The sequence below is a fragment of the Kryptolebias marmoratus genome, linkage group LG24, assembly GCF_001649575.2.
Source record: "Kryptolebias marmoratus isolate JLee-2015 linkage group LG24, ASM164957v2, whole genome shotgun sequence".
Classification (NCBI taxonomy): domain Eukaryota; kingdom Metazoa; phylum Chordata; class Actinopteri; order Cyprinodontiformes; family Rivulidae; genus Kryptolebias; species Kryptolebias marmoratus.
In genome coordinates this window covers 18,299,538-18,310,523 of record NC_051453.1, presented here as the reverse complement: position 1 = coordinate 18,310,523, position 10,986 = coordinate 18,299,538, and the positions used below count along the sequence as shown (strand labels likewise).

The following is a 10,986-nucleotide window of genomic DNA, read 5'->3' as shown; positions in this document are numbered from 1 at the left end:
GGTGGGGGGGGGGGGGGCGGGGGGTAGTGCAAATCCGAGCTCCGGGTCTCTCTCTCTCAAGGGGTTCTCACATAGACCGGATGAGGGGGGAAACAACAGCCAACATGACCCAAACTCGTATAAATCTGCCCTGAATCATTTAAATTCATTTCCCACTTACAGGTTAAAGGAAGGCGCGTCACTCCTTTTACCAAACTGGTGCGTAAAGGCGCACACAGATGACACTCAGCAAGGGTGAGAGGGGGGAAAAACGGTCTAATTTCGCAGCTAAAGTTGCGGAGAAGCGCGCAGGGAGTTAGAGAACTGATAAATCGCCTTTATTACTGGGTGCTGCGTGTGTCACCCCTGGGAGCATGGGAACTGGAGGCACAAAAGGCAAAAGGATTTCCCTTAAAAATCGTCAAGTCTTCAGCCATAACCGAGATAGCCCAAATTAAAACAGCATGCGAGCCGGGGCTTGATTGAAAAGTGTTTGAAACTTTTTTTTTAAAACTTCCCGGAGTTTATAAACCGCAGAAACCACTTCTTTCCCCCTTCTTTTTTCTCTTTTCTTTCTGTCTCACTGTTTTCCAGAGCAAGGATCTCATTGAGAGCTTCTCTGCTCTTTTTGTAAAGTAAAGCTTCAGGAAAGTTGCTTTTGCAAAATAAACAATAAAAATAAGTTAAGACGCAAAAAAAGACGCGTGAAGGATAAAAGCCACAATCTTCACATACATGATGAGACACTCTTACCTCTCGGAATGTGAAGTTTTGAAGACGTGCCTCTTGTTGTCAAAAGTCCAGTAAAAAAAAAAAAAAAGAAAAACTAAAACTAAAGAGATTTCACAGAAGAAATAAAAAAGGTGAAGTTGTCCTCTCCGGTGTCCGGTATTCCCTCAGTTTTTACGCGTTTGTTTGTGCCTCTCAATCGGATTAAGCGAGCTCTCTGATGCCTGTTTGCAGTTTTCCTGCGCATTTAACTAGTCTCTAGTGGGCAGGAGTGTGTGTGTGTGTATGTGTGTGTGTGAGTGGGTATCCCGACTGACTGCTGGCAGTGCGTCCCTCCCCTGCCGCGCCGCTGCTATTGAAACCTCCACTGGATTGGAGGCAAGAAAAAAAAAAGCTGGTGCGAACTTCTTCTTCTTCTTGTTCCTCCCCGCACAGAATCCAGTCCACTCCTTCGGGGACTTCAAAATGACAAAACAAGGAGCAAGAATAGGTTACTTTAAAAAAAAAAAAAGAAAGAAAAAAACTTACGCGCAGTTTATTCTTGGAGCACTCATCAGAGAGCTGGGGATCCCCTACCACCGCCACCCCTCCTCCTCAGACTCCTTTCTCTTTCTTCTGATGCTCCCAGGAAATTAGTGGTTCGCGCAGAGAGAGTCACGCAACCCTCCGGGCTATACAGACAAGTTTTATCTGATACCTGCTGGGTGTGCAAACACAACCACAACAGGCTGCAGTTCCACAACCCGAAGTTCTCCTGATCAGCTGGGGGAAAGTCCCAGTGGGGCACTTGTAAAATGTATGGTTTGACAGGGGTGAGGAGCAAGAAACCTGGATTTATTTATTTTTTTGTAGGATGCTGCTGTGGTTGATATTTCTGCATGACAGGCTGCAGGTTGCACACTTGGCTTCCTGCAGGATCTCAGAGGGCATCTTCGCCAACAAGCTGAACCAGTTAAACCAGCCTCACCATTAAGCTCTTAAAGGCTATAATTTGCATGATCACAAGTGGCAAGATGTATTCCCTTCATGGCTATAAAATAGAGAGTGAAAAAAAACAACAACTTGCAAATCAACTGTAGATATGATTTAAGGAAGTAAACAATAAAACAAAATATTATAAAGTCATTCTAATGTTCTGCTCAGTACAAATAGAGGCGCAGAAGATATTCATAATCAATACAGACCTGTAGGGAAGCAGGCTGACAGCAGCACTTTATGGGTACAGTGTTAGTGCAACAGCGACATCTAGCGTTTAGAAGCGTAATGACAATATAAGTTGATTGGTTTTTTTTAAAGAAAAAAAGTGTTTTATATGTATAAAAAAGCCCAAATGTTTTCTCAAAACCATAAAGTTTTATTGCTATTTGAATACACTCCCACAGATTTATACATTTTAATCTGCATTTCTTTCTGCACATGGATTTGAGTAACATAGTCACTTGTGACCTGCAAATTTGTTGGTCTTATTCATTCCCGAGGACCATAAAAAGTAGTCCTTTGTGATTTCAGCATCCTTGAGACCGAAACAGAGGCCGGTCTGAGTGGTGCTATTAGCCACACCACCGAGCTGTGAAACTGAATCTGCTCTGGGGACGTGTATATATTCACAGGAACTCAGATATTCACACAAATACGAATACACACACACACACACACACACACACACACACATGCACATACACTGACTCAGCTACATGCCAGAATCTTGGAAATTTATCCACACCAGAGAAGGTTTATAGTGCAGATGGAGGGAGCTGCGGAAGAAAAAAAATTATATTTTTTACTGATTTATAGAAAAGTTTGTGCACAAAACACGTTTGTTTTTTTTTTACTGTTAATTTCATATATAACTGTTGTGTTTTGTAGCAGTAACTTGTTTCCAAGAAGGAGATTTTATTTTTTATGACCTATAATGGGCCTGCCTCGTTTACTTTTAGATATCAAGTCACATTTAACCGTTATTGCCTTCCATAACTGTACGCTCGTTGTTGGTGTAACATTTCCTACTATTACCTCAGACCCAATGCGTAATGAAAACTATTGTCCCGTGTTTATGATTTAAGACATTACCATATTGTGTGGCCGATCTGATAACAGGTCAGTCCTGAATAAAAGACTCTCTGAGAGCCACCTGACCTCAGTCTGTTTGCTTTGGGGGATAAATCAGCCTAACTGTTGTCTGACAGCTGATCTCCTTACACTTCCCCACCAGCTCAGGTGATGCTTAGAGGATGGAAAGTGTTACCTTATTGGTCTGAAACATATTTGCATGAAGCCGCATGGATCTTGAAAGGTGAAACACATCCACTGAGACACGTCTGAGAGGCTTTCTGTCACCGCTGCAGAAAAACAGAGGGGCATTTTTACCATCTGCCAACTCAAAGCTGAGTTCATCATTAACTCCACTAAGCTGGGAGAGAGCCATCTCCAGACAAACAAGCACTCTGCAAACATCCCTCCCCATCATTTTACACCCCTTGTCTCCTCTTAAGGGATGTGAGGAGGACAAACAATGTATGAACCCTGACCTTACTGAAGATGGAACACATCTCTCCATTTTCTCTAACAGATACACTCCTGATAGAAAAAAACCAAAAACGTCTGCACACCGGGTGATATTGGAGGCATCTTTTCTGAAGAGAACAGCAAGGGAGAGTAGGAGGAGAGACACGAGGTTACAGTTCAAGGGAAGGAATGAGGGAGGGAAGGATGGTGTCAGGAAACAGGACTGAGCAAGCTTCACCCCGTTGTGCACCTACCTGGCCTTCAACACAACGCCTCCATCAGCTTATACAGGAGATAAGGCAGGGCTGGAGCTTTGGAAACTTTTTTTGTTTAGTTGGGTTTGTGAGATCCTGAGAGCTACAGATGTGGTCAGAAGTTTACACATCGTGAACATGAATGTCATGGTAACTATGGGCTTTAATGATTTATCTGACCTGTTCTTTTTCCAGAATGGAACGATTATACAACATACAACTTTAACCCACACAGGGTGTTACAATGATACATACGGGCACAGATATACACAAAATAAATAATAAGTAGAGCCAAATGTCTTAACTTGACAAGGATGAGGCCTGGTAACTTCTCATTTGTGATTATGATTGACTGCAGCTGGTTGCTTTTCCTTGCCTGCATAATAGGACTGAGCAATATTCAGTACAATGGGAAGGTCTAAAGCACTCAAGATCTAGATTGACATAAGTTGGGAAAGTCTTTTGAAACCATTTCAGGACATCAGATTTCATGATCATCCGTTTAACTATTCTACGTTACCAGTTTGTCAAGGTCTGGAAGAAGAGTTGAAACGTCACCCTCAGATGAAAGGAAGTTGCTCAGGATGTTCAGGAACATCCCAAGAACCACCAATGTCTGTCATGAGCTGGAAACTGCTGGATTTTAACGTCACCTGAGGGAGCCAACCACAAAAGAAGCCCCCACTCCAAAGTAGATGCCACAATGACAAGAAGTATATTCAGAGGAGTCAAGGTGAGGCTTTCAAACCTAAAAACAGTGTACCAACTGTCAAGCATGGCAGTGACAGCATCATGCTGTGGTTCTAGTGCATCACACAAAGTGAATGGAATAAAGAATAAGGAGGACCGCCTCCAAAATCTTCAACTTCACCTCAAATCAACAGCAGGGAGTTTGAAATGTATATTTTATTTGAGTGTCCCAACAAGACAAGGATTCCAAACACACATCAGAACTGGTTTCTGGTTGAATAAATCAGGCTAACATTGATCTTCTTCTAAAGCCTCAACCCAGATTTATGAACTATGCCTAAAATCAGGGCCTGGACAAGGAAACAAACCAATTTAAATTAACTCTACCAAGACGAGTGGTCAAACATTCAGCCAGAATTATGAAAGAAGCATAAATTAGAAGAAGAATAAATACAAAGGAACATTTAACCAAATGTTATTGGGGTGTATGAATATTTTTTAGCCTGAATGTGTGATTTTGACCATGAAGGTTTGAAAAGATCTAAAATAAATTCAAACTTGTGTATCTATTTTTTTTAACCAGTGAAGTTGTATGAAGTAAAATCTTTTCATTATAAAAAAAAATGCTGTAAAGAAATAATTTAAAGCCTAAATTTTATACTGTATGATATTCATGCCCACGAGGAGCGGATGTAAACTTCCATACTGGTGCAGAGATGAACCAAACAGGGTCTTCAGGCTTTAGGAGTGGTTCTAAAGTTAGGCCACTCATTTATCCATTCTTCTTCTTCAAAATCTCTTTCCGAAGACTAAAAGCCACGATTGAAACCAGATGAAGTGAAGAGCTTGTGTCGTGTCAGGGAGGTCGAACTTCCTCTCGTTATTCAATAAGGGAGCGGTTGTTGTCAGCGTTCGACTTCATCCTATTATCCGGTGAGTACGCAGCGTGGCCATGGTGCCTGAAACGTTCCGGGGACAGGCAGGAATAAACAGAGAGTCAAAGGTTTAGACTCTCAGTTCACAGGCAGACCCAGACAGAAGTCTGTCCCGGGCATTTTAGTGAAACTCTAGAGCGCCGCAGCTCCAGGCGCGGAATGCCCACTGTAAACACAGCCAAAAATGAGGCCGAAACAAGTGGAGGAGGCTCCGCCACGCTGCTTTCCATCTTCAGGCGTAAGGAGGACAAACCAGGAGGAGCATGATGTCATGTGTAACGGATCACACAGCTAAGGTTCACATGTAAATAATCCAAAACAGAAACCCAAAGTCGTCACGTTTAGGATTTCTCATGACATTTATGGTTGTATTTTTTTACCTCCATTAGTCACTCAGTGTTTATGTTGTGTTTTTAATCATATTTCAGTGGTAGTGGGTTGAGCCAGCTTGAACTACAGCAGTTTGTTTGGTTCAAGTTACACATTGTCATTTTTACACAGGAGCTGTTAAAATAACATTGGCTCAAGCTCTAGGGCTGCACTTTTGTTGTGGTAATTATATTCTTAAATGAATGTCGACACTGTCACAAACACGTCAGCAGTTTTAAAGCAACATCTGTTATTGTATTTTCATTTAAACCCAATTACAAGGAAGGGCATTTATGTGAGTCAGAGATTTCAACTCTAAGACACATAAAACTTGACTTTAAAGTGATATTTCAGATTTATAAGTGGATTTCTGTGGAAAGTTCATGTGAATGCTGTTTTATAAACCTTTGCATTATCATCACTTTCACATTACACTGGTATTCTAGCAGATTATTATGATATGTTTGCTTGAAGTGCCCTGGTATGTATAAGATGTGCTATAGCTAGCAGCTGCTGCTTGTGCTTAAAATGATCCTTGAGTTCAATATAAATACTCATGTAATGCAAACATGACAATATTGTTAGGGTTTGTAAAACAGCATTCATATAAACCACTTTGAGGTTTTTGAGATCAGAGTTGTTTTCCACTCTGGTCTAGCCATTAGCTCGACAATCCTGTCAGATTTAAACTATTCCTCCAAACTGAGATCGTTCAAAAAGCTATATACGACAGATGAGATATTAGGTGTTCATAACCTTTCTACAGAACCCCACTTCAAAAGATCTGAGCAATTGCTCATTGTTGTATGGGGGTTTAAAGGATTTTGTTAGAAAATTCAACACTGAGAATAAGTGAAGAAGAGAAAGTTGCTCAGTTCTGATATACAGTGTTCATGTCATGACCTAAATCCACAACCATTAGAGTTGTTCTTTTTTTAAATCACACACATTTAAGACTCCTGATACTAGTTTCCCCTCTAAATGCCCAGGTCCCTCTTGAAAATGAGATCTTGATCTCAATGGGGTTTACCTGGTTAAATAAAATAAATAAATAAAATGACTCCATACATTCCAGATGTTCACATATATTGTGTATATACATAATCTTAAATAATCTAAATGAATTCCTTTATATTTAAATAACCAAGTAGAGCATGTTTGTCTTACTTGTTTATTTTATTATATTTTTTCCAGTTTTTTTAAAGTCTCAAATCATATTTATGTATAAAACATGCTGAAAGATCTGCTGAAGATGAACACAGCGTGGATTTTATTGTTTTAAAGGTATCTGAATGTGTTTTAGTTGCAGCACACATTTTCTCAGTCACATATTTTGATTACTTATTGACAACTGCTGGAGTACAGAGATAATTGCAAAAGTTAAATGAGATATTTTCTTTAATTTTATTGTAAAATGCATAGATCCCCTTGGTTTGTTCAGGAGCAGAAGCAAAGTTAAGATCTGAGCCGCATTATGAAGAAGAATATGCGTTTTGGTGTCAGTTTTTCTCTAATAACATTTGGAAAACATTTATTTTGATTTTACTATACGTTTAGAATTCAGATTTTGAACCATAATCATAAACACAGCATAAATATTTGACCTTTTTCAACATAGAAGCATTTTTGAAGACATTTTCTAGTTTCTTAAACAGTGACACACTTTATTAACCAACATCAGTCTGTCTGACAATCTTATTACTTTGGTTAAATGAAAGATAATGCGACTCATCTCCAACCAATACACCGGGTCAAACTTTTTGACCCAATATTTGATTGAACCCACCCAGCAGCCTAAACCCAGCAACTGAGTTATAAATTTAACCCAGCAGTTTCTAATGTGTCGCACAAATTCACTCCATTTTCAGTTGAATTCAGCTTAGCTTTAGTTTAAGTTGTTCCCCTAAATCAAAGCTTAATTTCATCCCAGGTCACTTTGCAGGGCCAGTTTAATCAGCTGCTCTTTTACTGCAGTAACATCTCACATAATATGATAACTGTATGCAAATGCTGACACGCGCACAGATTTTTATTATAGCAAAGAGCAGACCGGCTTGTTACACATAAACAAGTGGAAATATCTGCAACTCAAGGCATCATAATGCTGAGCTAATAATGATGGTGGGCAATAAATAAAAAGTGTCTGAGGCGTGGCTCCTAAAGTGAGGTTGTTTTACTCATCGCAGAGACATAAGAAAACCCCAGTGAGGTGCTCAGACTATATTAGATTTGTTCTGCCGCTGTCAGGGGGCACTTTCTACAAAAATAATCAACATCCGTACTGCCGGCTGAGGAGATTTCCCCCGTCCCAGAGGAGACTTTAGAGGGAAAAGGCATCCACTCCTCTATGAGAACATTCCAGCAACAATATCACAGCCTAGTGGAGCAATTCGGCTTTATAGTTCTGATAGGAAATGAATGAAATTACCCTGCACACGCGCACACACACACGCGCACACACACACACATGCCCCTGGCCCTGGAGAAAAATTAATTGACATGAAAATTCCAGGTTTCTGAACTAGAAAACATATGAATTAAATGCTATATCAAAGGCTTTTTTAGTGTCTTTAATGTGGTCACATAGGGCGGAAATTAGATCTGAGCAGTTTAAGGAATAAAGTCTCTTATTCCCGCGTGTGATTTCTGCTAAAGGAACACGAGGACAAGAGCCAAGAGGAGGGACTGGTTAGAAAGGAAACACTGCCCCCATCCGGCCAGGAGCACACACTGCAGCCATGTCTGTAGGGTGATTTTAGAACAATATCTGGGTTTAGTGTAAGTTTTTTATTTATTTATTTATTTATTTTTGGTTATCGACTGTCTCATGCAGGAACATTTATCCACACACTAAGTTTGTAAGTAAGACAACAACAACCAAAGAGTCAAACAGACACACTGTACACGAGCTGCTCCATCTCATCTGAAAACTGAACGTTTTCAAGCTTTTTAAAAGTGCAATGGCAATATTTACCATCTTATTAGTTAACAAAGCTATTTCTTGTTTAATATCTATAGCTGTAATACTTATTAAATAAGTTTTTATTGCAGACTTCTGACAGATTTTGTGCCTGTTTATTCTCTACAAAGTTGTGAAGCTTGTAAAGCACAGGGTGTAACTAGTAAATATATACATATATATATATATTTAACATGCTTGAATTTCTATTAGTCACATCACATTATTTTAAGTCATGAATGTAATATAAAAAATAAATTTCCTCCTGCCTTTCAGGTTATATTTGTATTCTCTGGAAGGATCGGGTATTTTTCACCTCCTTCGTCATATTTCTGGACTGCAGGTAGGCCTGTTATCACAAAGTAGGGCTATTCGGGCATTGCCTTGCTGAAGTAAGCAACATCCTATCTAAATTATCTAAAAGCTCACAATGGCTGCACAGTACAATCTTTCAGCACGACTGAAAAAGACTCAAAATTTGGATTCCTCCAAACACAGGACTAGTTTTCACTTGAGATTTATTCAGCTTGGCACAGAAGATGAACAAAAATACTCATTTGTTTAACTTGTTTTGAAGTTTTTTAAGGTTTAAATGAGATTATGTGCTGTTGATGATGAAATACCTAAACCTCCTCTTTACCTTTTAGGGCTTTTTACTGACCTAACAAGCATAAGATTGTCAAAACCTTTCATTTTCAACGACTTGATACGGTGTGTAAGAATGAAGTCCAGTGTCACTCCGCTCAGTATTTTAAAGCTGCAGTTACAAAAGGCCGGGACCACTGGGGTAATGCACAAAACTACAGTAGCATTTCTTGAAGGAATGCATATCACCTGCTGCCTTGTATGCAGAAATTTTCAGTAATCATCTGTAAAATGAACAGGGTCAGACCATTTTATCTGTAAGTCTTTCTGAATCTGCTCATGAGCCCATTTGGCACAGCTGATCCTCTTCATTTACCTTCCTCAGCCTCCTCCGTGTTTTCAGACACTATCAGCACAGCTGGAGGGGGTTCCACTTTTTAAAACATTAGTGTATTGCAAAAAATCTTGTCTTTGCAAGAGATATTTTTCTGCTCCTATCAAGCAAAGTGCCCTGCGGATATATGTAATGAAGCTAAAATATTGTAATTTTTACTATCATTATGACTAAATATTCTGTGAAGCATTTTATATACATACATATATATATGTGTGTGTGTATATATATAAACAAATAATAATTTAACAAATGGGGATTTAACAAATAAATAAATACTTATAAATAAATAAAATACTTGGTTGCTGAAAAATAACTGCTCTCTTTTTGTTTGAACTGCTTCTCACATTCTCAGGGTGTTGTGCAGATGCCGCTCCGACCACTAGGTGGCAGTAGTTTGTTGCTCTATTAGTCTCGAGGATTTCAGCTAAAATTACAGAGACAAAGTTTTCCCCAACAAATTAAATAAATAAAAATAAAAGCTAGATTGAATGTGTGCAGTCTCTCAGAATCACATATTAGGACAAATAAAAAGTTCCTGCTTGAGTGTTTTCAATTTATCCAGGAAATATGGCAAAGCTAAATTATTACTGCCATTTTTTTTAATATTATTTATTTGTTTACACATTTTTTGTCTACTTGTTTATTTTAAAGTACACGCTGCCGTGAAACCTGCAGGGACTCAGACATCAATATCCTTTCAAATACATTGAGACTTTTTTATGGGTCAAATGCAGGTATGAAAAGAGAAAACAACAAGACACAAATGACAGAAATTATGGTTTTCAGGTTTTGGATGCTTTGGATTTTAAATAAAGTTTTCTAAAGTGGAGGCACAAGATTGACTGATAGATTGGGACATAGCTAATGTGGTTAGGCGCTCTACATGCAGATTAATTTATAAGTTACACAAAGCCAAGTTTGTGTACGGCGGCTTTGAATTTTTTAAAAAGTCTTTTCTTATGCTTGGAAAAAGACAAAATAAATGTTCAGATTAAATTATCCATGATAGTTATTTGTTCAGTTCATTCTAAATTATCCTAATCAAGAACTTTGGCATTCAATTTTTAGACTTCCACTGAGCGTTAACGATGAAAGTATGAGACAAAACCAACGTGATCAGCTGAGGTTCGGTGTAATAAACATCATCATTTGTTTTCTGCTGCACCTGCTGGCTTCCCACACGGCATCTGGAGGCCAGAGACACCTGTCACCATTGACCCTTGACCCCAGCTGCAGCTCCGCTCTGCAGACACACAAGACGCTCCCTGACAATGTGGATGCACAAACAAACAGCCGCACATACATTTATACAGAGGGAGGAAGAAGCACACACACACCTAATTGCATTACAAACAATAATGCACTGGTGAACAGGTGCTCTCAAAGATTTAATCAGAAAACACACTGCCTCTGTGTGTGTGTGTGTGTGTAGCTGCCCATGTGATCCCTTTGTTTCTCCTTTATACAGTATAACAGACATCCCAGCATGTTTTAAAGCCCTGTTTAAGCCTGATATTAGAGACTCTCGGTGTGCCGCTCATGTGTTTTTGTCCAAAACAGCTGCTCATGGGAAACAGAAGGCCT

General features: G+C 39.2%; 1 protein-coding gene across 1 annotated transcript in view; it reads right to left on the bottom strand.

The window, feature by feature from the left end:
* Window positions 1–1,167, bottom strand: part of ndnf (neuron-derived neurotrophic factor) — a 12,222-nt gene extending 11,055 nt beyond the window's left edge. Inside the window, exon 1 of the mRNA XM_017423380.2 lies at window positions 733–1,167. The gene's annotated coding sequence lies outside the window, so the exon portion shown is untranslated. The remainder of the gene's footprint in view (window positions 1–732) is intronic.
* Window positions 1,168–10,986: the final 9,819 nt, after the last annotated feature.